The 26,538-nt window shown below is 39.0% G+C and overlaps 1 long non-coding RNA gene across 3 annotated transcripts in view; it reads right to left on the bottom strand.

Annotated features, from left to right (window-relative positions):
* Positions 1-26,538, bottom strand: part of LOC131395217 (uncharacterized) — a 311,825-nt gene that overhangs the window by 87,069 nt on the left and 198,218 nt on the right. For 2 of the 3 annotated variants that reach the window (XR_009216299.1, XR_009216301.1), the window contains one exon: positions 15,133-15,196. This is a non-coding gene — a long non-coding RNA (uncharacterized LOC131395217). Of the gene's footprint in view, positions 1-4,914; positions 5,048-15,132; positions 15,197-26,538 lie in introns of all 3 variants that reach the window. The other variant, XR_009216300.1, reaches the window with a different exon arrangement.

Here is a 26,538-nt window from a genome sequence, read left to right as displayed (position 1 = left end):
GGAAGCTGAGGGAGTTTGAAGGAGGCAGGCCATAGAGAAAAATTCTGGGCAACCAAAGCTAGAAAAGTGATCCCAGAGGGGAAAATCTGATAAGTGTATGTTGGTGGGTGAGAGGGCTCTTGTGAGCGTCCTACAACTACTTAGTGTCCTTGACAGCCAGCCCAATAGGACTGCACCTGTGTTCCGACATCACATGGGCCGGAATGTCGTTCTGTCCACACCCAACCCTCACCATGAGCAAGGGCAATACAGGAGATAACTCTGCCACTATCTGGACACCCCTTGAGGACGCCTCCCTGCAGTGCTCCAAGGACAATTGTAAGACCAAAGAGTAGTCTAAGAGACGGGCTACGGGGCAGGGTTGGGTCAAAGGGACAAGCTTCAACACCCACACTTGAAAGGACTGCAGTCAACAACCTTGTCTGCTAAGTGGATTCTCTGTTACGTAAATGAGAGAGTGGTACAATGATCAGGTGCTCATGGCACATACCGTTTTTCTTTTATTGAGGTAACATCAGTTTATAACATTATATAAATTTCAGCTGTACATCATCATATTTAGACTTCTGTGTAAACTACATCATGTTCACCACTAAGTCTAGTTTTCATCCATTACCATACAAATGTCCCTCTTTACCCCTTTCATCCTCCCCCACCCTCCTTTTCTTCTAGTAACCTCCAATCTGTTCTCTGTGTCTATGGGCTTGTTTGTTGTTGTATCTTCCACATGAGTGAAATCATACAGTATTTTTCTTTCTCCATCTGACTTATTTCACTTAGCATAATACCCTCTAGGTCCATAAAGGACAAGAGATAGCAAGTGTTGGAGAAGATGTGGAGAGAAGGGAACCCTCATACATTGCTGGTGGGAATGTAAATTGGTGCAGCCACTATGGAAAACAGTGTGGAGATTCCTCAAAAAATTAAAACTAAAACTACCATACAATCTAGCTGTTCCACTTCTGGGTATTTATCCAAAGAACATGAAAACACTAAATCAAAAGGATCTATGCAACCCCATGTCCATTGCAACATTATTCACAGTAGCTAATACTTGGAAACAACCTAAGTGCTCATCAACAGATAAGTGGATAAAGAAGATGTGGTATACATATATATATCCAATGGAATACTAGTTAGCCATAAAAAAGATGGAATCTTGCCATGGCCCATACTGTTGTTTTTTTTAAAATGCCTGCTACATTTTTTTAAAGGAAGATTGGCCCTGAGCTAACATCTGTTGCCAATCTTCCTTTTTTTTTCCCTCCCTAAAGCCCCAAGTACATAGTTGTATATCCTAGTTGTGGGTCCTTCTAGTTCTTCTATGTGGGATGCTGCCTCAGCATGGCTTGATGAGTGATGAGTAGGTCCACACCCAGGACCCGTGAACCTGGGCCACCGAAGCGGAACATGCGAACTTTGCTGTGCCACCAGGCCAGCCCCGCCCATACTTTTTAATATGATTGCTTGTAAGACAAATCTTTTGAAAGAGGATTTCATTTTGCAGAAAATATTGATTATGATTTATAATTGAGTCTGGTACTTGAGGTAGGAATAAAAATAAATAAAATATTTTATGGAGGAATCCTACCATTTATTAAAATGTCTATTGAGTGCAAAGCACAGTTAGTCCACATCATGGGAGGTAAATGTTGCTGTTTCCATTTTATAAGTAAGCTGAGTCTCTGAAAGAACAAATGTCTAACTCTGAGTCACACTGCTAGTAATGAAAGAGAAAAATCTCACACTTGCATCTTCAGACTTATGACAGGGCTTGCAAAACACCTTGTGATATTATTCTTACTTAGCTGATACATTGCTTCTGAAGAGTGAATGAGTAGTAGAGTCAGCAATAGGAAAAAGTGCATGGTGATGTCTTTGTAGATAGCAAGGTAATATTGTTCACGGTAGGTGCAAAATATGTATTTTTTAATATAATATTATTTTTTTATTGACATATAATTGCATTTACTGAAGGAAGAGAAAAGGACACAGAGCTATTTAGAAAACGTTTGATGAGCCTGAATGCTATAATCAAAAGCCTTTTGCTGCTCCACTAATACCCTGAATACCCCATCCCTTTGCTAATAATATGATTAAACCCTTCTGCTTTGGTGTCTGATCTCAGCAACACCCCCACAGTTAACCCAATTCCAGAGAACAACCAAGGGGAAATTCTGTCTCTAGTTTCACTAATAAGGAAAACCATACATCATAGCTGCAAATGGCCAGGGACCCTGGGGTAGGCTAAGAGGAGATATTTTAATGGCCTTAGGTAATTACAAAGCACAGACATTTGCCATAATAGGAAATAGAAGAAGCTGTACCTCAGGTATAATCCAGACAGTAAGAGGGCTGACCCTTCTCTTCTATAGGCACCTCCTAGCAATTTAGACAGAATCACAGGAAGCACTATAAGATCAAATCAGCTTCGTCAAAAAAGCTCAAGTTGTAAGGCTGAATGAAATTGAATACACAGAATAAATTGAAGTTTAAGATTGTCCCAGAGGAAAAATAAATGACTACATTTTTCTGCACTCACTAATTCATTTAATAAACATAATTACCAAGATAGCGGTCTAAGGCTATGAGTACTGAAAGGAAGTGCTTTGAGAAGACCTAAGGGAGATATCTTAAGACCTGAAATTCAAAAGCATCCTATATAGAATTACACAGATAGGCCATACCTTTAAATAAAAGAATATGAATAGTTAATTTTTTAAAAATCCTTCAGTATCAGCCAAGTGGGAAATGAGCCTATTTTTAGCTGTCATATCCAGGATGTGATATGGAATGCAATGTGAGCACTGACATTCTCTTAGCTCCTGTTCATCAGTGAGCACCCTTGGGCAAATTTCTCATTACTTTACCCAATGTGGCTGGGACTTCTTCTGATGCAATATCCTATTTCTGTCTGTGTCCACGCATTTAGTTCAATGTGTCCACCTGGAGTTCTCTTACTGAACAGGGGCAAAGCTCAGCTTAATTTCCAAATCATACCAGCTTTCTACTAATTTAGTGTCAAGATCACCAGACTTTCCTGCTTTTAAATCCAACGGACAGTTCCTGGTCTTTATAACACATTTTTCACTTGACATCCAGGATCCCCAACCTCTGGTTTTCCTCTTACCACTCTGGCTCTCAGAATTCTTTACTAATTCCTTCTCATCAACCTGCCCTCTAAATTTTGGAGTACTTTAGGTCTCATCAGTCGAGCTTCTTATCTTTTCTATCTGCATTCCCTCCCTTGGTGATCTCATCTAATCTCATGGTTTTAAATGCCATTTAAATATATTCACAAATGTACTTCTCCAGTCCTGATCTCCTATTTCCTGAACCCCAGACTCAGCCTACTGCTTATTCAACATCTTCATTTGGATGGCATCTGAAATTTAACAAATATATAAAAGTATATATACTTTATGTGTATAAATCTCTATATACATTTTTCTATCTCTCAATATCTACAAACATGTTTCATCAATTTCTCTTACTTTCCAAATACAACCCAGCAATGAATCTTGATGGATTGCCCTTTAAAATATATCCAGAAATCTATCATTTTTTACCACATCTACCATTTACCACCCTGATCCAAGCAACTAACCTGCTTACCTGGATTAGTGTAACACATCTCCCTATTTTTGGCTTTGTCCTCTATATTCTATTTTCAACAACTAGAGTGATACCTTTTAAAAGTAAGTCACAATATGTTACTCTTCTATTCAAAACCTGCTAATGGTCTCCTATCTCAGAGTAAAAGCCAAAGTCCTTACAATGGCTTAGAAGGCTTTAAATAGTATGCACCCTCCCACCCACCTCTCTGACCCCATCCTCTGTGACTCTCTCACTGGCTCACTGTACTCTAGCACAATGATCCTTTCTTATTCTTCATTGAACACAACAGTTAGGCCCCACTTCAAAGCTTTGCATTTGCTCTTTCCTCTACCCAGAATGTTCTTTCCTGCGTCCCTCACCTCCTTCAATTCTTTGATTAAAATGTCCCCTTCTCTGTGAGAACTTCTCTGACCATCCTCTTTTAAATTGCAACAACCTCCCAGAATTACCTATCCCTCTTCTATGCTTTGGTTTTCATTTTTCTTCCTAACATTTATCACTATCTGGCATACCGTATATTTTATCCTTTATGATGTATTGTCTGTCTCCTCCTGTGTATGCAAATTCCACGAAGTCAGGAATTTTTATCTTTTTAATTCAAGGCTGTGCCCCAGTTCCTAAAAGAATGTGTGTCAGATCTGGAATAGGCACCCAGTAAATATATTTTGAATGAATGAATGAATGAATTCCCCGCTAACCCCCTTCATATTTAATACCATAAAATATTCACATAATGACTGAGGATCAAACAACTATAGTAGGCCATGATCTTCAAAATCATCCAGTCCACTGCCTCTCCCTCTACAGTAAGAAGGCTGTGGTCTGAGGCCGACTCACATCCCCTCTTTCTCACTCTGTGTGCTTCTCATGAATGGGTCTACATGGACCCTCTACAGGGCTGTTTCATAATCTGCAGCTCCTTCAGAGTTACAAGGACGTCTCATTTCCTTCAAGACAATTTTCCTGCTATTTTATGGCAGTAATGATGATGACAATGATGATGAGGATGTGAAAACATGAGCTAACATTTATTGTTTACAAATCATCAGTGATTGTACTAAGAATTTCTCATGCATTATCTCATTTACTTCTCACAACGAATCTGTTAGGTAGCTACCATTATCAATCCTTGTTTACAGATGAACACAAGACTCAGCAAGATTAAGCAATATAAAAGAGTTCATAAGCTAGTTAGTAGCAGAGTTTAGTTATGAGCTGAGATCTCCCTGACTCCAGAACCCACGATCTTAGCCTCTATCCTATGCTGCCTCCCTCAAATCTCTGCCTCAGTTGTACCTGGCCCCATCCAGAGACGGAGTCTCCTTTGGTGGTCCTGATGATGGCCACCATGGAGAAGAAGGGGCATTAATGAAGCACCCAGATGATGAATTTTTCGAAGTCCTTTGGGTAGTAAGGGCAATGCTCCTCTCTATAAATGACAAGAACAAAAATGACTGTAAATGTTTATTTCAAGTCATGCATCTGAGTTTAAGTATAGCAAAATTAAATGTTATGAAACTTTCAATAGCAGCCTCTATTTCAATTCCCAATACTGGCCATGATATTAGAAGGAAAATTTGGATTCACTGAAACTCTCAATGCAAATGTATCTTCTGGTTCATAAACAAAAAATAGCTACATGTAATCCTTTAAAAGTTCTTGCTAGCTGAAATTGGCTAAATTAATGATCTTTAAAAGCAATTTTGAAAAATTACATAATGAATTAAATTCCTCTTTCATGAAAAGCTTTATCAGTTTATTCACACGGACAAAACGTATACTCACATCCCATGAAACAAAACCTGGTAGACTTAGTTTAAATCCTGGTTATTAGATATAGGCATTAGGAATGGCTATTAGGATAGGCCTCAATTTATCCATTTTAAATGGAATTAATGCTACCTATCTCTCATGTGTTTTGAAGACTGAATGATGCTGTATATAAAAGCACCTTGCACAGTAGCTGACATATAGTAAATTCTCAACAAAAGTTTGCTTGCAATTAGGGCATCTAAAAAAGTGTATTAATTGGCAAGGTGCAATAGCGTGTTATCATCTATTAAAGGAGTTTCAGGAGAATTTATGAAAGTATTTTACGAACCTTGCCATTTTAGAGGCAGCAAGCCTTATTATTATGTGCTGTTATAGATCCTATAGGTTTTATAAGTGTAAAACTTGGAAGTAAGATAGTGAAGTCCTGGAGAGTGAAGTCACCTACACGTCATTGTGAGAAACTGAAAATGATTCTCCACATGTTGACCGAGTATATGTGTGGCTGTCAACCCCAGCATGTGGTCTTGGAGCAAATGACAGAGTGAAAGTATCTCATAAAGAAGAGCAGTGTGCTCAGAGAGAAAGGAACACCTGATTATATTCTTTATAATAAATATATAATTATTGTTTATAATAAACAGATTTATTATAAGGAATAGGCTCATGCAATTACGGAGGCTAAGCCTCAAGATCTGCAGTCAGCAAGCTGGAGACCCACGAAACCACGTATATATATTTCTGCTCATGGTTCTGCTTCTCTGATTGAAGCCTGACTGATACGTATTATTATCAACCCCAAAGCCTAGACAACGAGAAACCCTCATGAGAGTCTCCTATGTCTTTTTTCCAGAAAGCAATTTAGAAAGCCCGAGGTCATACAAGACCATAAAAAGCTGATTTATCTGCCAATATGTAATAGCTTTAAATATGTCCATACACATCAAAAGCCATAATGAGACTGAGGCATCATTAAGATTAGATGATGATAGTACGTTCTCAGACGAACAAGGGATGTTCATAACCTACTCTTAGCCACAGCCACATTTTCAAAGCAATATTTAATGGATTATGGACCTTCACAGCTCTATTGAGATGATGCATAGATGGGTGTATGTGTGGTGCAAGGCGAGGAGTGGTGTAAAAGATAATTCAATCTCATTTTCCATAGTGTAAATTCAACAGACCATGTTCAAAATTTTAAAATCAACAAGTGCTAACATAGCACATTAATTAGAAATACAGAAGTAAATATCAAAAGGAATAGCTACAATAATAGAAAGTGGTTGCTTCTAGAGAGAGAAAATTTGTGGTGATGAGAGAGAGGGGTGTAGTACAGTGTTGTTGTTTTTTAATATGCCTTGTACAAGTAATTGATTCTTTAAAATATGTGTATATATAACTTGCATTAAAATTTTAAAATTAATGTAAAAGGCTTATATACAAAGATGCTCATCATAGAGTTGTTTATAAAAATAAAAAAACTTAACACTATGTAAATATCCACATTCACAAAATGAATGGCTAAATTACTATATGTTATGTAAAGGAATGTATGACGCATGAAATATCTTCAGAATGAGTTACGGTAGATATACGCTATGATAAGTTAATAGAGAGCAGCAGACTTCAAAACTGTACAGTCAGCATCGTCTCAGGGAAAAATTAACTCAAGTAGGAGAGAAATTAACTGAACAATGGAAATATCTGTATACATATCTGGATACCTCCTGTATACACGAGGAGGTATAAATGAGTGGTCTTCTCCGCTGCTTTTCATGTGTACCTGTGTTTTCCAAAATTGTTAAAATGCACATAAAAAGGAAGAGGGGAAGAAGAATAGGAGAAGGCAGAAGAGAAAGTGGAAGGAAGAGAGAAGAAGGAGCGGAACGGGAGAGCAGAGGGGGAGGAGGAGGTGATGGAAGTCACCATGACTCCAGGAGAAGGAGCCTGTTGGTCCTAGCCACGAACCCTACTCTCTACACCTCCCTGTCAAGTATACATAAGCGTGGATGATAGAAACTGTGTGCCTTGGGGGATCTATTAAGGACTAATTCAGACCATTCTGAAGAAACTGAATATTATTTTCTTGGGAAGAGATTGGCCTGATAATTATGTAATTACACATACTCCTCTGCATTCCCTTATCTACTTTTTAAAGTACAATTTACAAACAAAATACACCCACGGTAGTTAACGTTTTGATGGGTTTTGACAAGTGTAAATACCTGAGTCAACATCACCCCAATCAGGATATAGAGCATTTCCACCACCCAGAAAGTTCCTTCATGTTTGTTTCAGGGAAACCAACACTCCCCTAGGAAACCACTGCAGTTAACATCTGTCATCAGAGTTTATTTCTGTCTGTTAGACCTTGTATAAATGTTCATGCACAGTATGTATTCATTCTGTGTCTAGATTCTTTTGCTCAGCATAATATTTTTGAGATTTATCCATGTTGTTGCATGTATTAATAATAGTTTGCTCTTTTTGTGTTGCTGATAGGTACTACATTGAGTGACTATGTCACAATTTGTCCATCTGTTGGGGGCTATTTGGATACTTTCCAGTTTGAACTGTTAAGAAAAAAAAAACATGCTAGGAAAAATTTTATACATGTCCTTTTGTGCACATATGTCTTCATTTTTTTTTCAGTAAATATTTAAAAATGAGATTGCTGTGCCACAAGGTAGGTGGATGTTTAACTTTTTAAGAAGTTGCCTACCTGTTTTCCAAAGATGTTATACTATTTTATACTCCCACCAGAAATACAAAAGAATTCCAGTTGCTCTGCGTCTTCACAAACATTTGGTATTGTCGGTCTTCTCAATTTTAGCCATTATACTAGGCGAAAAGTGATATCTTACAATACTGAATGTGTTTGCTTTTTGGCCATTTGTATATCTTCTGTGAAATGTCCATTCAAGGTTTTTTGTTTGTTTTGTTTTTGCCTACTTTTATTGGGTTGTTTGTCTTCTTATTGAGGCATTGTATTTTTTTCTCATGTTCTAGAAACAAACCATTTGTCATAGACACGCACTGCAAATTTGTTCTCCAGACAGTGGCTTGCCTTTCTTTAATGGTGTCTTGTGAGAAGCAGGGATTTTTTAATTTTTATTTTTATGAGATCCAGCATAACATATTTTTCTTTATTTGGTGCTTTTTGAGTTCTAAGATATCCGTGTCTACTCCAAGGTTGCAAACATATTATTCTTTGTTTTCCTTTAGGAATATTATCCATCTCAAATTAATTTTTGTGTATGGTATGAGGCAAGGATTGAGTTTAATGCCTTGTTTTGTTTTTCTATATGGTTATCCAGTGGTTCCAGGAGGTTTCTCAAAAATATTTTTCTTTCTCCATTGAATTACTTTTGTGCTTTTTTAAAAAATAAATTTTCTTTTTATAGGGTCCTACAGGCACAGCTTCCTTCCAGAACAGGGGTGGTTTCTATGAGTTTCTATGCTCACTACCTGCAAGAACAAACAAGAAAGAATAATGCCCAAATCATGTTGAAACCTGCCCCTTGATATGGTCCTTGATGACCATTAAGCACTCTGTCTAAGAAAGAAAGCATTTCAAAGAAGCTAGATGACGTACTACAGAAATATAAATCTCTGTCCATGCCTCCAATCCTCTCCGGTGCAAATCCTGGTGCTTTCTAAAGTTAAGCAGAGGGAACTACCAATTACTGAGTATTCAGGTTTTGCCAGGTGCTTCAGGAAGCACTTTAAGAACATCATCTCAATTAATACTTTTATTGGTACTATTAAGTATCTAATTGATTCCATTACATGGATAAGAAAACTAAGACTTTGCCATAGTCACTTGGCCACTTGGTGGTAGAAGCAGGATTTGAATCCATGTTTGCCTAAATCCAAAACCACGATTCTTTCTCATATATCTTGTGACCATTCACAGAAGAGATCTGAAGGACATTAGGAACCAAGGAAATAGGTGGAGAGTACTTAACAGCTGTTCTTTACCCACTAGATCATTCACTCTCTTTCAATCTCCTTAAGTTGTTATAGCTGTCTTCCCTCTTTCTAAATTGACCATCTGCATTTTGGTCCCTGAGCTAAGTTTCAAATAACATAATACCCTGAAAGCCACTGTATTGTGAGCAGATCCTATGAATAACCCCACTGGTGTTGGTAAACTCAATTATAAGAGAATTAAAAGAGAAAATATAGCTTTGATGTATTTCCAATGGCATTTTAAAAATAAATAGGTTTTGGCCGGCCCCGTGGCCTAGCGGTTAAGCGCGCGCGCTCCGCTGCTGGCGGCCTGGGTTGGCATCCCCGGCGCGCACCGACGCGCCGCTTCTCCGGCCATGCTGAGGCCGCGTCCCACATGCAGCAACTAGAAGGATGTGCAGCTATGACATACAACTACCTACTGGGGCTTTAAGAGGAAAAAAATAAATAAATAAAATCTTTAAAAAAAAAAAATAAATAAATAAATAGGTTTACCCTAAAGCAAATTTATTGGATGACAACCTGCAAATTTACTTATAATTACTTCCTTCCCCATCCATGTGCACACACACCTTTGAAACTAATTATTGCAGGATTCCCTGGACAGCATTTTACTTTCCCATAGAGTAAATAATCATTGTCAGCTGTAAATAATAATAAAAAGACAACATGTCAATTTTACATTGTATAATATAGTTAAGGTGGCTTTTGCTAATGTAAAAGAAATAAGGAAGGCAGACACTTGCCCTAAAAGTCACAGGAATTTAGAGTTTTCAAGTAAAGTTCTCTTCTGTTAATTTGACAAAATCATTTATCATTCTTATATCTTTCTTGCTACATTTTAGAACACTGTTGGGTTTTATTTGGGGAGCATTATATGCAGCCAGACATGTATTTATTAAAATGCATTTGTGTTTTCAAGTAGACTGAAAGCATATAGCCATAAAAGCATTAGCATATTTATGAAATTATGCTTCTTTTGTCATAATCCGAAGGGCAAGGTGTAAGGACCATGTAATGATTTTTACCTGCCCAGCAGCTCTTGAGTTTCTATCACGCACTGGTTCTAGGAGTGAAAACAAACCAATCACCTAGATCACAGTTGTTGGTTGAAGTTGAGTTGTTACCTTCCTCCCGATGATATTTGCTGGAAATGTGAGGAAAACAAGCACTCTCCTTTTGAAACGATGGCATTGAACAAACGTAGGCTTGGTGCTGCCACGAGCCTTCTTTACTACCACGTGACAGAAACTTACCAATGTTTTAAGCCAATGAAGAGAAGGCAGAGCTGAGAAATGAGTGAGAATGACCGCTGATACAAGTTAAACTTTGGATTCATCCACACCTAAGTCACATTAGGTTTCTGTGTCTAGCAACAAAGTGATCCCTGACAAACACTCAAGGTAAGTCTATGGGACAAAATGCTAAGCATGTTGCCAACATGGATTGTTGCACAAGCATCAGAAATTTTTAGCAAAGCGGGCATGTAGACAGGCTTGAGGGGCCAGAAAAAGAAACCTTGATTCTCAAGCCAGATTCTACCGACAATATATTTTCTGAAGATGGTTTTTTTGGGTTTGGACCTAATACCAAAGGGAAAACAGAACAGAAGAACAGGTTCTACGTAGTTGGTAGGAGACATCATGGAGAAGAGAGACAAGTACATCCGACACACATCTGCACTACTTGGTGCTTAACCACATACTGCCTAGCGACACTGTGTGCATCATGTCTTGTGTTGTTACGTAGCTTTTCATGTGAACTTATCTTGAATCTCCTACTACATTTTAAACTCCTAAAGAAAGGGCTATGTGTGCTGCTTTCTAAAATTCCTGACAATACCTAGCACAGAACTTCATATTCTCTGTGCTAGTAGATTCTCAATAAATACTTACTGAATAAATAGAGGAATAAAACATCAAATGAAAGAACAAATACTGTAAAATCATTACATAAGTAAGGTCATTGCATAAATAACACTTTATCAAATCCAGCTTCTCATCTGGTGCTTGATTGTGTGTTTCCCTTCCTTGCTCTTATTTAAAATAACCCCCTTATACTTTTTAAGTCTCCAAAGTGATACCTACATGAGAAGCTTGTTTTTTGTCTGAATCTGTTCAAAACTCAAGCAAACTTCTCCAACTCCCTTCTCTTGGTTCCCATTTTTATCTTTTAAGAGTCGAGTGATTTTTCTTTCTTTTTATTTATAGGGTATATTCCCACTGTTTTTCAAAACAAGGCAACCAGTGTGCAGACATAATGTCTAGAGGTAATTCTGGGGTAGGAAGCTGCCCTATTCTAACCCACAAGCCATGTTCATTGCCAGGAGAGAAGGACTACATTCCCAAATGAACTGTGCATAGGATTGCTGTTAAAATGCCGACACATCCCAGACCTATATCCACCAAGTCAGATCTCTGGCAGTGGATGTCAGAAATTCTCTCTCATCTCTCTCTCTTTTTCTTTTTTTCCCAATTTTACCCAGGTGCATTCTGTGCTCACTAAGAATGAGGACCACTGTGATTTTCTTTGACTTGAGAGACAGAGGGAAGCAAAGCATTGCTCTCATTTCAAAAGACTCACTACGGTAGCAGAGATAAAGTTAATTGTTAATAAGCACTTGCTTCTCCTAGAACAGGAAAATTTCTAAGCAAGAAAGACGATTTTAGACAATCAAAGGTATTACAAAAAAACACTCTACTCTAGAGCTGGTGAAGTTGGAAGCTGCTTAATGTCTCAACATCAGGCCTGAGAATCTCTTCCAAAATTATTTTCAGGATAATAAATGAATCAGGACACAGTGGTTATTTTTGGACATCTGCCCCACTTTGTTTAGGACAGAGCCACCAGCATATGGATTTACACTTAATAATTCAGGTGAATGTTGGTGAGACCATCCTGTCAGAAACCTCCAAACTCTGCAAACCCTTGGAAAATTTCCCTTTACGAAGCCTGAGACCCCTGCAAGTACCAAGTAATGATTTTTCCTTCTCCCAAGAATAGATGTATTAAATAACCGTAGTTATTTTTTTTACATAACATATACTATATTCTCTGAACCCTTTTTAAAATATATGCTACATATCTACTATACTTAGAAAAACATGTGCAATCTAAAAATTTCCTCCCTTAAAGTTTTCCTGTGTTAAGAAGCCAAGCTTGCCTGACTTGTGTATTTCTATAAAACACTGGGGAAATTTTTGCCCCATGGTATTGTAAGTAAGGTGGAGATTATTGTGATTAAAATGCATTGTGACCCATAATTTCTGCTCTGGGAGAGAAAATTAAAAGGAGACCCCTCAATTCCATAGCAATCCCTCAGTGTAGTGCACAGAGTACGGTACAAAGAGCAAGCTACCCTCTATCACCATGGAGCCATGCAAATTCTGGGGTCCAGTCCCCAGACAATTAGAGAAAACCATCTCCTGGAAGAAGGTAGGTACAATGTAGGTAATACTTGGACATCTTTTGGTACTACAGTAGTTTGATTCTATATTTGCTAGGAGAAAAAAAAAGAGCATATTCCTAGATAATGTCTACCTCATTGTGATTGTGGAAAATAAATAAATAAATGATCAAAACTTGATCCAGATTGGGGAGCCAGCTCCCAAAACATCCTGGTTGGAGTAGATATGGATAAGATGACACATAATACCTTTTTGATAATGTTAAATAATGTAGACTCATGAAATTTTGATGCTAGAAAATCCTTGGAGAAAATTTACTTCATTGGTTCCCAAACCTGGCTGACCATACAAATTACCCTAGACTTACTGAATCAGAATTTTCAGAGGCAGGAGCCAGGAATAGATATTAATGTTTAAGTCCCCAAATGTAACTAAGATCATCCAGATTGACAAGGAAATTGAGGGATTAAATGATTTGTTGAAAGTTGCATATCTTGTCAACAGCAAAAGCAGTTCTAGAACCTAAGTCACAAATTCTCGAATTGAAAGCATCTTCGAAAGTCATCCTAGCATAAACCCTCTGTCTGAAAGTGGTCCTTAGAGTATAAAAGATTTTCTGAAGGAACTCAGATTCCAGCGCCCAACTGAAGACATTCTCAAATGCTGAGTCTGAGGTGAAGCCTGGAAATACGCATTTTTGACAAGTCCCTTAGTTGATTCTGAAGGAGGTCAACTACAGGGCACAATTTAGGAAATTCTGCCTATCAGTTGTTTGAGTCCCTCTTATGACATACCCTCACTTTTGCTTAAACTCATTCCAATTAGGAGAAGCTTAATACCATGTAACACCTTCCCCTTATTGTAGGTCTATTCGAAACAGTCTTTTATATTTTTTCCCAGAAACCTGCCCCTGAAACTCTCCCCCACAGGATTTAATCCTGCCTTCCCGGGCCACACAAAGGTTTGCTGCCAAAGCCGTGTGTTAACCTTTTGAGCATTTATAACCTTTCCAAGACTCCTCATTCTGGGGGAAAATGGAGATGTAAAATTCCTCTAGTTCATCTCTCACTCCTCTTACTTTGTGACTTCTCTCACCTATGGCCAAAACCCTTCTCCAACTGAAAAAAAAAAAAAAGAAAAAAAAATTTAAATTGTTGACAATGCAGCTTCTTGCTGTCTTATGGCGCACAGACAGCCATGAGCCTAATGCAAAGCCACTGGGTCTAGTTCAGAAACCAGAAAGGCCCGGCTGCACAGAACAGAGCCACATCTGTTTTCCAACCATTAACTTTTCTCAACCACAGTCATTCTCTGGGACGAAGTCAAACGCATAGTGATTTCCTTCCTTCCCACAGCTTCCCCAGCCTGACGGGTGAAACGCAGCCCTAGAGGGCACCCCTGGGAAGGCAAGTCTGAAGCGATGGAGTCGCCAGGTGCCACGCTGTCCCTGCCTCTTTTCTCCACTCCAGCTGAACTGACAGGCCTAGCCCGCTCCCCATCTCCACTAAGCAGCTCTCTTTGTTCCCCGCCTTTCCCACCTCGCTCACCCCTGTCTCTTTCTGTGTGTTGTTTGTTTAGAACAAAGTGTCTTCTTTCATGAAAGAGATGGAAGCAGACTCGCTTCTCAGGGACAATGGAGAGGGAGGGAGACGGAGGACGTATTTAATGTTGAAAATCATCCAAGGGCATGTGCACAACCGCTGAAGTGTGGAGGGAATACTAGAACTGGGCTTAATTTTTTAAAGTGTTTAAAGTTACGGGAAGGCACAGGATCAGAATAAAGAATAGAATAAGGGAATAAAGGAAAACAGGAAGTTCTGGAGACTTAAAGTAAAAAAGACACCAGACTTGGCTGTAGGAATGTGCAGACCCTTCCTCAAAGCAGCTTGTCCTCCGGCTGACACCTTCCCCCTGTGCCTGTCCTCTACCAGGAGTGAGTGTGGTGAAGGGATTCACAGGACAGGCTCTGAGTCAGGCAGGCAAGGACTTGTTGCATCCCTGCTCTGTCAATTACCAACAATCCACTTAACTAGTCTACTCCTAAGTTTTCACCAGCTAAAATTGTAGATAACCGTACCTACTTATATTAGCCTGGGCTAGGTTCAGCTCGCAATCCCACTGGGTCAGGAGCTTCACCCACCAAAAGTGTATTTACCACTCAAACTGCATGTCCCACACCAGTCAAGAGGGGGCTCTGCCACCCACAATCACTCCCCACTCTTGCAGCCAGGAAGACTAAGGCCTCTGTCATTGCCACAAGGGAAGAGAGGAAGAGAGAGCCTGAAGGACCGACAGCACAGGGCTTCACACAGCCTCAGCCTGGAAGTGAAGCGTGTCCCTTCTACTCAAGTGTCATACTCACATGAACTGGCTTGTCACTTTGGGACCTCTTCCCACCATGGGGCTGAGAAGTAGTCTTCTTTGTGCTTGAAAAAAAAAAAAAAGATAATAAGATATTGACAAAGCTCAGTAACATTTACTGCTGGGAGACATGAGGCTGTTGTGAGGATTAAGCGACAAAACGCCAATAACAGGGTCAGTAAAGTGCTTGGCCTGGCATAGTAGAAGTCTTCAAAAATCGCAGCTGTTATTACTCCAGACCCCTGTCATCAACCTTGTCCTCTTGCCCTTAAAGTTACTCAAATCTCAGTATTCCCCCAACACACAAGAAACACCTCACCCAGAGTTGGAACACATCCCCAAGAATACTATATCCCAGGATCCATCTTTTTGGACTAGAGGACAGGAAACAGGAATCATAGGCTACAGTCTTCTACAGCTTAGAGCCTGTGGCCCTTGGCCAGTTGCTGAACCCACTGGAGCCAGTGTAAAGGGGGTCACTACTTAATGGAAGGAAATGTGGTGAGCTGGAAAAGTAGTGATTTGAATTCCAGGTCCAAGCCTGCAATTTATTGGAAGTAGAACCTTGGACAAGTCATTTCATGTTTCTGAGATTTGACTTCCTTGTCAGTGAAAGGAGTGGATTAAGACAGATTATCTAAAGCTCCATAAACTAAGAATATCAATGATTACAAATAATGCTTTTGCAAGAATGACCCTATATCCATTGAAAATTGGAGTTTTCAATTACCTATCTAATCCTATAGCCCCAAGTCCTAGTGTCTGTCTATGTAAGCTCTCCCAGAACCCTGAATAACTTTACCCATGTCACCCTGGATGGGTAACAGTGAAACAAGAATGACTCCTAGTTGTTCCAGCAAAGGGGAGAATGTATTGGGGTTACCGAGGAGGTGTTATGAATGGCCTTCATTCTCCCCAACATAAACTTTAATTTTAGCTCACTCCCAATCAAAAAGTATCTCTTCCCCCTAATAAATGGTATATAACGTCTCACAGATTATCAGAGTACAACAGAGAATGAAGAGAGGGAGAAAGCTCTGAATCAGAGTGCAGAGATAAGCAGGTAGAAGCTCCAGACAAAAGGAAGCAAAACTATCCCTCCATGTGGTAGGCAGAATAATGATCCCCCAAAGATATCAGTGTCCCAATCCCAGAACCTGTGAAAATGTTACATGACAGGGCATGGGAGAACTAAGGTTGCAGAAGGAATTAAGGTTGTTAATCAGCTCACTTTAAGTTAAAGAGATTATCCTAGATTATCTAGGTAGGCCCAATGTAATCACAAGAGTCCTTTAGAGTGAAAGTGGGAAGCAGAAGAGTCAGTGTCAGGGTGATGCAGCATGAGGAAGACTTGACCAGCCATTGCTGATACTAGATGGAAGGGGTCATGAGCCAAGGAATGTGGAAGCCTCTAGAATCAAGAAAAGGCAAGAAAGTGGACACTTCCCTAAAGCCCTCAAAAGGAAAACAGCCCTGTTGACACCTTGATTTTAGCCCACTGAAACCTATTTCAGTCTTCTGACATCCAGAACTGTAAGACAGTAAACTTGTATTGTTTTAAGTCACTAAGTTTGTGGTAATTTGTTACATCAGCAATAGGAAACTAATACACACCATAATGAAGAATTAACAGCAGGCATTAGCAGAGGCGGGAACAAATTTTCATAGAAATCAGTTGATGAGTAACTGGGAGCAAAGGTACATGCAACAACTAAAATTTTCTGTAAACCATAAAATGTACCCTAAAAACTATACCAGTAATTTTGATGCAGACCACGTAAAGACAAGAATATGGGCACTTTCCCAGGGAGTGAAAAGGAACTAATAGCTTAAAACCAGAACTGTATTGAATATCATTTACAGGTTTTGCACATATTCTGAGGCAGTAAAATCTCATGGTTTGGAGCATGGGTGCTAAGACCAGAATATTTAGCTCTGTCAAGTGTTCGTTCTGTTGACCTTGGGCATAAATACTCAAAGCTCACATTTCTTTATAAATAAAATGAAAAATAATAGCATCTACCTCACAGAGTGATGAAAATTAAATGGGTTAATTCAACATAAAACACTTAGCACAGTACCTGTATATAATGAGTTCAGTAAATGTCATCTATGTGTATTATATTTAATCCCTATATCGATAGAATTCTCATTCCAAGTGCACTTTAAACTAATTATTTGTTGTTTTCATAAAGATCCAGTTAAGCAATTGTTCCTGGGATGTTATAGTGTTAGGATTGGGTGGACCCAATGGAAGAATCACAGTCGATATTCAGGTACCACATGGTAGGAAAAGCCAGGTAAGCATCCCTGCTGGCAGAATTTTGTCTTAATGAGTGGTATTTCTGCCTGGGTGAACTACACATTATAGCAGCATCTGGAGCTAATCTCTGCACCCAGTGGGTGTCTGTGGACCCCAATGACTCCCATTCCTACTATAAGAGACGAGTAAAGAGTTGAAATCAACTGAAAAAAGAAGGTATCAGAAACAGCCACGGTTCTTGGCATTACTAAGCCTAAAAATCGGCTGAATTGCTTCCCTACGAGGCAGCACAGATGCTAGTAACTTGCACCTGTGCTTATGTGTGAAAAAGAAGAGAGGGGAAAAAAAAGAGAAAGAGGAACATCAAGGGAAAAAGACCCATTCTCAGAAGTAGTCACCTAAAGCATCACTCAGAGTCATAGAATAAGTAGCCATGTGGGGACCAATGCTCCTCACCAAACCACGAGTTTTTCAACTGTAGAAAATGTCTTCCTCATCACTGTGTCCACGTGGTAGATAACTCAACAAATAGTTATTCAACTGAGCTGAAAGAGTTAAATACTATAAAATACAAACTTATGAAAAGTGTGGCAGGATGATTTATTAACGTGTGATGTATTTTCCCTACTGCAAAAGAATCAGAAAGAAATAGACATATAACATTCATCCCCAAGGAGAAGATAGAAGTCTTTGGATCGTGAAATCCAGAGATCTCCACAAGAGAATTAAGCTGCTTTGTCGTTAAAAGTCATGGCTTACAGAGGCAAAGAGCTAAAGTCTATGCATAGGGTGAAGGATACAGTCCTGAGATACGTGAATGGGTGAGGCAGCTAAAAGCGAATGTTCTAAGGCAGATGAAAGGAGTTGGGGATTTGAGGGAGATTTATGAGTGAAAGATGTCTAGGAGACCTTTGACCTTTGACCATGTGGCAAGTCGATGTTGGAAACCTCAACACTAAGAGCTATGGCGTTGAGAGCTGTGGCTTTTGAAGCCTTACGTAAAACTCCCTGGTACAGAGGGATAGAGAAGATGAATCAAGAGATCTTGGTCAGTGAACATCTCAGTTGAGACTCTGATGGACTAAAAATTAGTGTCCTTCACTTTTAGGGTACCATGTAAATCTCCAGATTTCTTTCTAGGGACCCTAGAAAGGGAGAATAGTGAAAAGGATGCAAAGATTCATTTAATTTGATTTGGAGAAATAAAAATGTGTCACACTTCTGCCCATATAGTTGTAGGGCAGAATTCGTACACATTACCTATGCATAATAGAAGACAGAACTACACTGAGGGATTAAGGCAGTATCTCTGTATGGTGTTATTACATGTAACATTCAATTTTTTCCTCATAATTATATATACACATTTTAAGTTATTTTTAAAAATAAAAGAGCAAAAACCTCACCTTCCTACCCATGACTCTGACGAAGATGATGTAATGATTTTGCCTGGGAGCAGTGGGCCCCACCTTTCTTTGCAACAAAGTCAAACTTTGTGCCTGGTTCTGGCCCTTGAGAAACTGGAGCAACTGTTGTGATCAGGGAAACACTCTGGCTCTTAAAGAGTTTCCATCCTTGAAAATCTCTCACTAGTGGTCTGTTCCAGCACACATAATGATTTTGTTGGATGTTGAAGGAGTATAAATTTCCCCAAGTATAAAAAATAAAAGAACAACAACAAATGACCCTTCTGCTTGCAACATCAACTCATTGAAGTTACTGAAATTAAAAATGTCTCTCTGTGAGAGTCTATGAGAAAGGTGTATGTGTGTGCGTGTGTGTGTGTGTGTTTTAACATATATTATTTCCAGTGCTCTTTAGTAGATCCAGATTTCCATCTGGTAATATTTTCTTCTGCCCAAGTGACTTCCAAGGAGAAGAACATTCTCTTACATAACCACAGTACAATCATCAAAATCAGGATATTACCACGGATATATCACTACCGTCCAATCCTTAGACCCCCTTCAATCCAGTTGTCCCAACAAATTCCTTTACAGCAGAAGGATGCAGTTGCAGAATCAGGCATTGCATTTTGTTGTCATGGCTCTTTCATCTCCTTCAATCTGAAACAATTCCTCAGCCTTTCCTTGTCTTTGACACTTTTGAAGATAACAGGACAGTTATATAGATTTTTTTTATTGTGGTAAAAAACATATAACATTAAATTTACCATATGGGAAAGTATTTTTAATAAGTTTACCAATTTTCCAAATCTCTTTGATTTGAGGTATCATATCTTATTTCTGTATCCCTCGTGCCTAACAAGGTGCCTGGAATATGACTGTTTCTTAGTAAATGTTGAATGAATGAATGATATAAAACTCATTTCATAGGCAGAGGTTGGTAAATGGGAGCAGGTTAAGACAATTGTTCTGTTTTCTAGACTCATTCCTTTATGCATCCCTCAAAAAAAAACACTCTAACCACCTGCTTCTATGCTGACAGTCAGTATGACAGTTCTTCATCCAAGGAGACAGCCATAAGCACATGGTAACAATACAATGACTAAGGGCTGTGTGAGATATGTAGGGGAGAGCTCAGGACCAAATAAATTAGTGCCCGGCCCAGAAAAGAAAGTGATTCACTTTGCCTAAAGGGATCAGGGACAGTGTCCCAGATGAGGCAGCAACTCATATGACTCTTGAGGGATGAGTAAGAGTCTTTTGAAACCAACAGGGAGGAGAGAGCGCTTGAAAAGCGGTTTCTTCCTGCATTATCTAGCACAGTCCTACGCTTTCAATTGTAATTCAATATTATTGACAGATGAATAAGACTGAAATGACTAACCAATAACTCGGTTGAAAGAAAGTAAATCCCAACTCCTGTCTATTCTGCTCTGATTCAGTTAATTTGAGCACCTCTGTAGATCTCCTTCTGCATAAGGACATAGTTCATGAGGTGACATCGTTGTGAACCATAAAAGCTGTCTCTCACATGCCTTGCTTGAGTCCTAACATTTTTGGTTTTAATTCCACTGTAATCTTCCAAACTGAGATTTCTTTGCAATGATCAGACAATCTGTAACAATGCTTGAATAGACTTGTTGCCTTAAGAGTAGGTCTGATTTTACTGATTTTCTTAACATGCTTGTAAATGTTCCAGTTTGTTCGAATTTTTTTCTTTCCTTTCTTTTGTATTTCCTAATTGCTTTATTTCCCACAGAAAAGATCTGTTTGTGGCTTGTTGATCTTTTCCTTCATTAAGAATGTATGTTGCAAGATAGGCTTGGTGAAGAAAGGCAAACTCTATTATCGAAATTTCATTATGCCCTCTGATATATGTTTCTCTTTCATAAAAATGCTACAAAATGTCTTTGTCCTTCACTTCACGAATAATTGTTCTCTTTGGAGGAGGGAAAAAAATCTGTTATGTTCAGCAGTTTCGTTCCAATATTGTACTGTTAGTGTTTGGAATAGAACATTTTAACTTGGTTATTTGATCTTCTTTGTCCTTCTTAGTGCCCCTGCATTATCATTGGTGTTTTAACAAACGAAATGAGAAGCCATCCAAGGTCAGTGCAAAAACCCTGAGGAGGAGCAACTTTCCTGCACACGCATTCATTCAGCAAACATTTATTGAACACAAACTAAATGCCAAGTAGGTTGTCAATTACTGAGAATAAAGAAAGAACAAAATCCAGGTATCCTAATGCTAACGCTGGGTGAAACTGCAGAGGGGAATCAGGTTCACCCAAGCCTTCAGTTGTGAGGCTGCACAGCATTGAGGTTGGGACCAGGGACTCCAGAGTCTCACAAGTGTGAGCTCAAGTCCCAGTTTTGCTATAAGGTGAGTGACCTCGGGTGAATTACATGACCTACTTGAGTCACAATTCTTCTGTCTATAAAATGTGGGAACTAGCAGTACCTGCCTCAAGATTTTTGTGTCTATTAAACGAAATACTATAGGTAAAGTGCTAATCAGATACATAGTAGGTGCTCAGTAAATTTCAGCTTTAGATATATGCTGATCCTGCCTCATTTACGTTAACCTACTAGACTAAAAACATAGAAGGTTCCCGATAAATGTTTGCTGACTAAAGCCAGTCCAAATATTCCATCCCCAATGCAATCAGTTGATGCAACATCAGACATTAAATTGAGGACTCTCAACTTAAGTTAGGGAAGTTAAAAGGTATTTGGGGGTAGGTGGGGGTGGGGTTGTGCGTAACTTGTGTATCGCAGTCCAAATCTCTCAAATTAACACCAAATTGTTTATATTGATATAAAGTTAAGATTATGACCAACAAGCAGTCTGCAAATCCACTGATATTCCACAATTTCAATTTCTGGTTAAAGAAAATACAACACGGATGATGAATCAGAATATAGTTCTTGGTAAATCAAACCGCATCTTCCATTATTTAGGTCCAGCTTCGGTCCCTGCACTTCAGTAAAATTAGCAGACCTTTAGAGGTATGATGCAAAATACACAGGGTGCTTGTCCACCAGGGGTCTCCTCCATGATGTAAGGAATTATAAGAATAATGATACCTCAAAGAGAAGAGAGAATCCTAAAAATCTACAATGAAGAGTTCACAGAAAATTAGTAACATCTTAAAAATAATCATTTGAAAAAATAAGTCAAGAGTCTTGCGGGAGTAGAACAGCCAGTTCCAACAAGCAATCAGTAGCTGATTATTGACACTTTCTATGTATTCATTTTCCAAAAGCTTATCTAAGAATAACCTCGGAAATTCTCTGGATAATCACCTGAACAGGTATGAGGAATAAAAACTGGAATAAACTGAACTCTGATAAACTAATAAACTAAATCAAATTACCCAAAAAAAGTAGCTAATGATACATAGCAATAAGGCTTTAACATACGACATAGAGAAGTGTCATGGGCAAAATCTCTGTAGAAGTCTAGAATAAATTTGTTTAAGGAGATATGCTTAAGGCAGATCCTGTCAAAAGTAGCACATAAAAAATTTAGGTACTGACTGTGGTTTATAAAATTCTCCTTTTTTGAAGGTTGATATTTACCATCATCCTGACAAACGCCTCTTTATAGTCTATTCATTCCTTGTTGGCCTATATCTCCCACCTTTAGTATTTATTGCATAAAAGAATGTTTCTCAGACTATTCAGAGATAAATCTCTTCATTGATGGAGGGTTTCCCACTGCCTATTATGTGCCTATCTAAGCCTCAGCCAACAATTTATTACCAGTTGAAAAAGGAGGCAATGAGGTAAAAGACTGAATTGTTTTTATGGCTATGTCTATATTTCTTAAAGAGTAAGAATCTTTTTAAAAGAAATTCGTCCTGGAACCACATGAACCACCATTCATTTGGAGTAAAGTGAACTTATTATAAAATACCGAAAACAGAATCAAATTCTATGAGGCTGTCACCCCATTTTACTACCAGAAGCTATTAAAATCCCCACCCAGTTACTTTATGCCTCTTACCAACTAAAATAATGCTGTGAGCCTGCAAATATGAGTTCTTTTGAACGCCACAAATATTGGTTAGAATCAACTCAGCATTAGAACACAGGGCCCTCACCCCACTCTCCTTTAGGGGAAGTCCCTCGTACTGAATTTTTTTTTTTATTAGCCTTGAAGTGTACAGCATGCTATAGTGGTAAGAATGTTAGAAGAAGAGAAAACCTCAGTTTTAGTCCCAGGTCTAACACTAACATACTTTGTTACCTTGGATAAGTCATTTATCTTCTTTGTGCCTCATTTTCCTAATGTATATAATGAGAGTTTCAATTAAATGACCTCTAAAATCTTTTAATGTATGTTGTACATGATTTGAGTCTTACATTTAGCAAACAATACGAGCCTCTAGGCACCAGCCTGCCTTCTCAACACCGCATCCACTATCAGGTAACACATTTTAGGTATTGCCTGCACATGCGCTCTGTGAGCATTCTCCAAAACAAGACAAATCGACTGAGCAACACCTACTTGGGAACATAAAGTTTTAACTGTGACAAAATGTGACTTTACAAATAGCCATTTAAGTCCAGTTGAGGGGCCGGCCAGGTGGCACAAACGATTAAGTGCGTGCTCCACTGCTGCGGCCCGGGGTTCGCCGGTTCGGATCCCCGGCGCACACCAACTCACCACTTGTCAGGCCATGCTGCGCCGGCGTCCCATATAAAGTGGAGGAAGACGGGCACGGATGTTAGCCCAGGGCCAGTGTTCCTCAGCAAAAAAAAAAAATAATAAAGAGGAGGATTGGCAGATGTTAGCTCAGGGCCCATCTTCCTAAAAAAATAAATAAATAAATCCAGTTGAGTGAGCAATTAGTAATGGGTTATTCTCCAACTGCTGCATAAAATCACCAGACCTTTCACAAAAATCAACAGATTTCTCCTTTCTTCCCATCCACAGGATAAGTATTAAGATGTAGTCACTACCCTGAATCTCTAAGTTCAGATTCTAACGTGATCAGCACTGCCAAACACCAGGTAAGCAGAACTAAGTATCGAGTAGAGTTTGTGTCAAACAAATCAACAGAGACAGACAATCCTATCAATAGATAAATATGTTTATCCTTGACTCAGAAAGAAAAGAAGAAAAAATGGCAAAGTAAGGCAAAGCAAGGAAAGAGAATATATCATTTTCCTGCTGTTCTGGCCAGCATAACTCCTGGTCTTTTTGGTTTTCTGAGAGATCCATTTGCAGGCATGAGATGATTTCATTTGGCGGTAGAACACCAGAGGATTGTAGTCCATTTTGATTGGATAGTCCTGCGATAAGACATATGTGGCCTGAACACAAGTCTGAGGAAGAGGCAGTGTCCTGATAAAAACAGATCCCACTGAGGAAGAGGCAGCTTATGTGCCCAGGTAACCATGGGGATGTCCGTTTTCCTCATCAGGCTCCCTTTCATAAGTTTAAGGACAAGGATGTCACAACAGCAATATTTCCTGGTACACTGAGGTCTGTAAGAAGGCATATAAAAGACTTTGGGTCCTCTGGCCCCATGGCAGAAAATATTTTTATCAATTTAAAAATATTATTCAGCTTTATTGAGCTATAGCGATAGAAATGGCCAATTTTAAGTATACAGTTTGTTGTGTATTGACAAATATATACAATAGTGCAAACATGACCACAATCAAGTTTGGAACACTTCCGTCATCCCAAAAAGTTCCTTTGTGTCCCTTTGCAAACGATCCTTACCCTTCACCCCCATAAAACCAATGATCTACTGTCACTATGGTTTTGCCCTTTCTAGAATTTCCTATAAATGGAATTATCATATGGTATTTTAGTTTTATAGCAATCTTCTTTCATGTAGCATAATATTTTTGAAATTAATCCATATTTTATTTTGAGTATTAATATATTTATCTCTTTTATTACTACACAAAATTTCATGGTATGGCTATGCCAAAATTTATTTATCCATTTTCCAATTGATGGATATTTTATTTGGTCTATTTCCAATTTTGGGCTCTATGAATAATGCTGCTATGAACAATCTTGTGAAAATCTATGATGTGGATATAGGTTTTCATTTTTCATGGGGAGACATCAAAAAGAGGAGTGGCTGGGTCACTTGGCAAATGCACTTTTTTTTTTTTAAATTTAAGATTAAGGACTTTGCTAATTTATTTATTTTTAAATTTTATTTATTTATTTTCCCCAAACCCCCAGTAGATAGTTGTACGTCATAGCTGCACATCCTTCTAGTTGCTGTATGTGGGACGTGGCCTCAGCATGGCCGGAGAAGCGGTGCGTAGGTGCACGCCCGGGATCCGAACCCGGGCCGCCAGCAGCGGAGCGCACGCACTTAACTGCAAAGCTACAGGGCCGGCCCCAAGTGCACTTTTAACTTTGTAAACTGCTTTCCAAAGTGGCCATAGTGTTTTTCATTCCCACTAGTAGTATATGAAAGTTCCAGTTGTTCCACATCCTTGACAATACTTGTAATTTTCAGTCTTCTTTTTTTTTGTGAGGAAGATCAGCTCTGAGCTAACATGCGTGCTAATCCTCCTCTTTTTGCTGAGGAAGACTGGCTCTGAGCTAACATCTATTGCCAATCCTCCTCCTTTTTTTTTCTCTCCCCAAAGCCCCGGTAGATAGTTGTATGTCATAGTTGCACATCCTTCTAGTTGCTGTATGTGGGACGCGGCCTCAGCATGGCCGGAGAAGCAGTGCATCAGTGCGCACCTGGGATCCGAACCCGGGCCACCAGTAGTGGAAGGCGCGCACTTAACCGCTAAGCCACGGGGCTGGCCCTTCAGTCTTCTTAATTTCAGTTTTTCTGGTGGGTGTCTAATGGTATCTCATTGTGGTTTCAGTTTGCATTTCCCTGATGACCAATGCCATTGAGCCTCTTTTCATGTGCTACCTGCTATTGGTATTCATTTTGCATGTATGTGAGTGTCTGTTCAACTCTTTGGTCATTTTTAAAATGGGGTTATACGAATTATTATTGAGCCATAGAATTTCTTTATATCTATTTGTGATACAATTTCTTGGTCAGATATGTTTTTTGAAAATATTTTCTCCAAATCTGTGGCTTGCTGTTTCATTTCCTTAACAGTAGCTTTCATTGAGCAAGTTTTAATTTTGATGAAGTCTATTTCATCTTTTTTTATTCTTTTATGGCTTGTGCTTTTTGTGTCCAAACTAAGAGAACTTTGCCTAACTCAAGGTAACAAAGATTTTACCTGTTTTCTTCTAGAATTTTTATGGTTTTAACTCTTATGTTTAATCTATGATTCACTTTCAATTAATTTTTCTGTAAGGTGTGATAAGAGGATCAAGGTTCATGTTTTCCACGTGTATATCCAGTTATTCCAGCACTATTTATTAAAAATAAGATCCTTTCAACACTAAGTTACCTCGGTACCAGTAATTAAGAGTTTGGCTCCATTTTGGATGTTTAACTGCTGACAGCTTTCAAGCCACACTTCCCTCTTCCCCTTCTGCCCCACATCTGGGCAGGTACCAGCAGAAAATTCAGACCTTCCAAAGTGCCAGCCAGCACGCAGACACATTTCACCAGTGCCCTCCCAACCACTATAAAGTCCCAACCCACTCTCTCTGTCTCACTCAAGCCAGCCTGGACCTGCCTGTGCCTGACCTGCTCTCCCCAGGAGTCCCTTGTGTGACTAATACATTTTCTCTCAAATCCCCTTGGTGTGCGCAGTGTCATCATCCCACCTATTAACT

The sequence above is a fragment of the Diceros bicornis genome, chromosome 31 (genome assembly GCF_020826845.1).
Source record: "Diceros bicornis minor isolate mBicDic1 chromosome 31, mDicBic1.mat.cur, whole genome shotgun sequence".
Lineage (NCBI taxonomy): Eukaryota > Metazoa > Chordata > Mammalia > Perissodactyla > Rhinocerotidae > Diceros > Diceros bicornis.
This window is presented reverse-complemented; position numbering and strand designations above follow the sequence as displayed.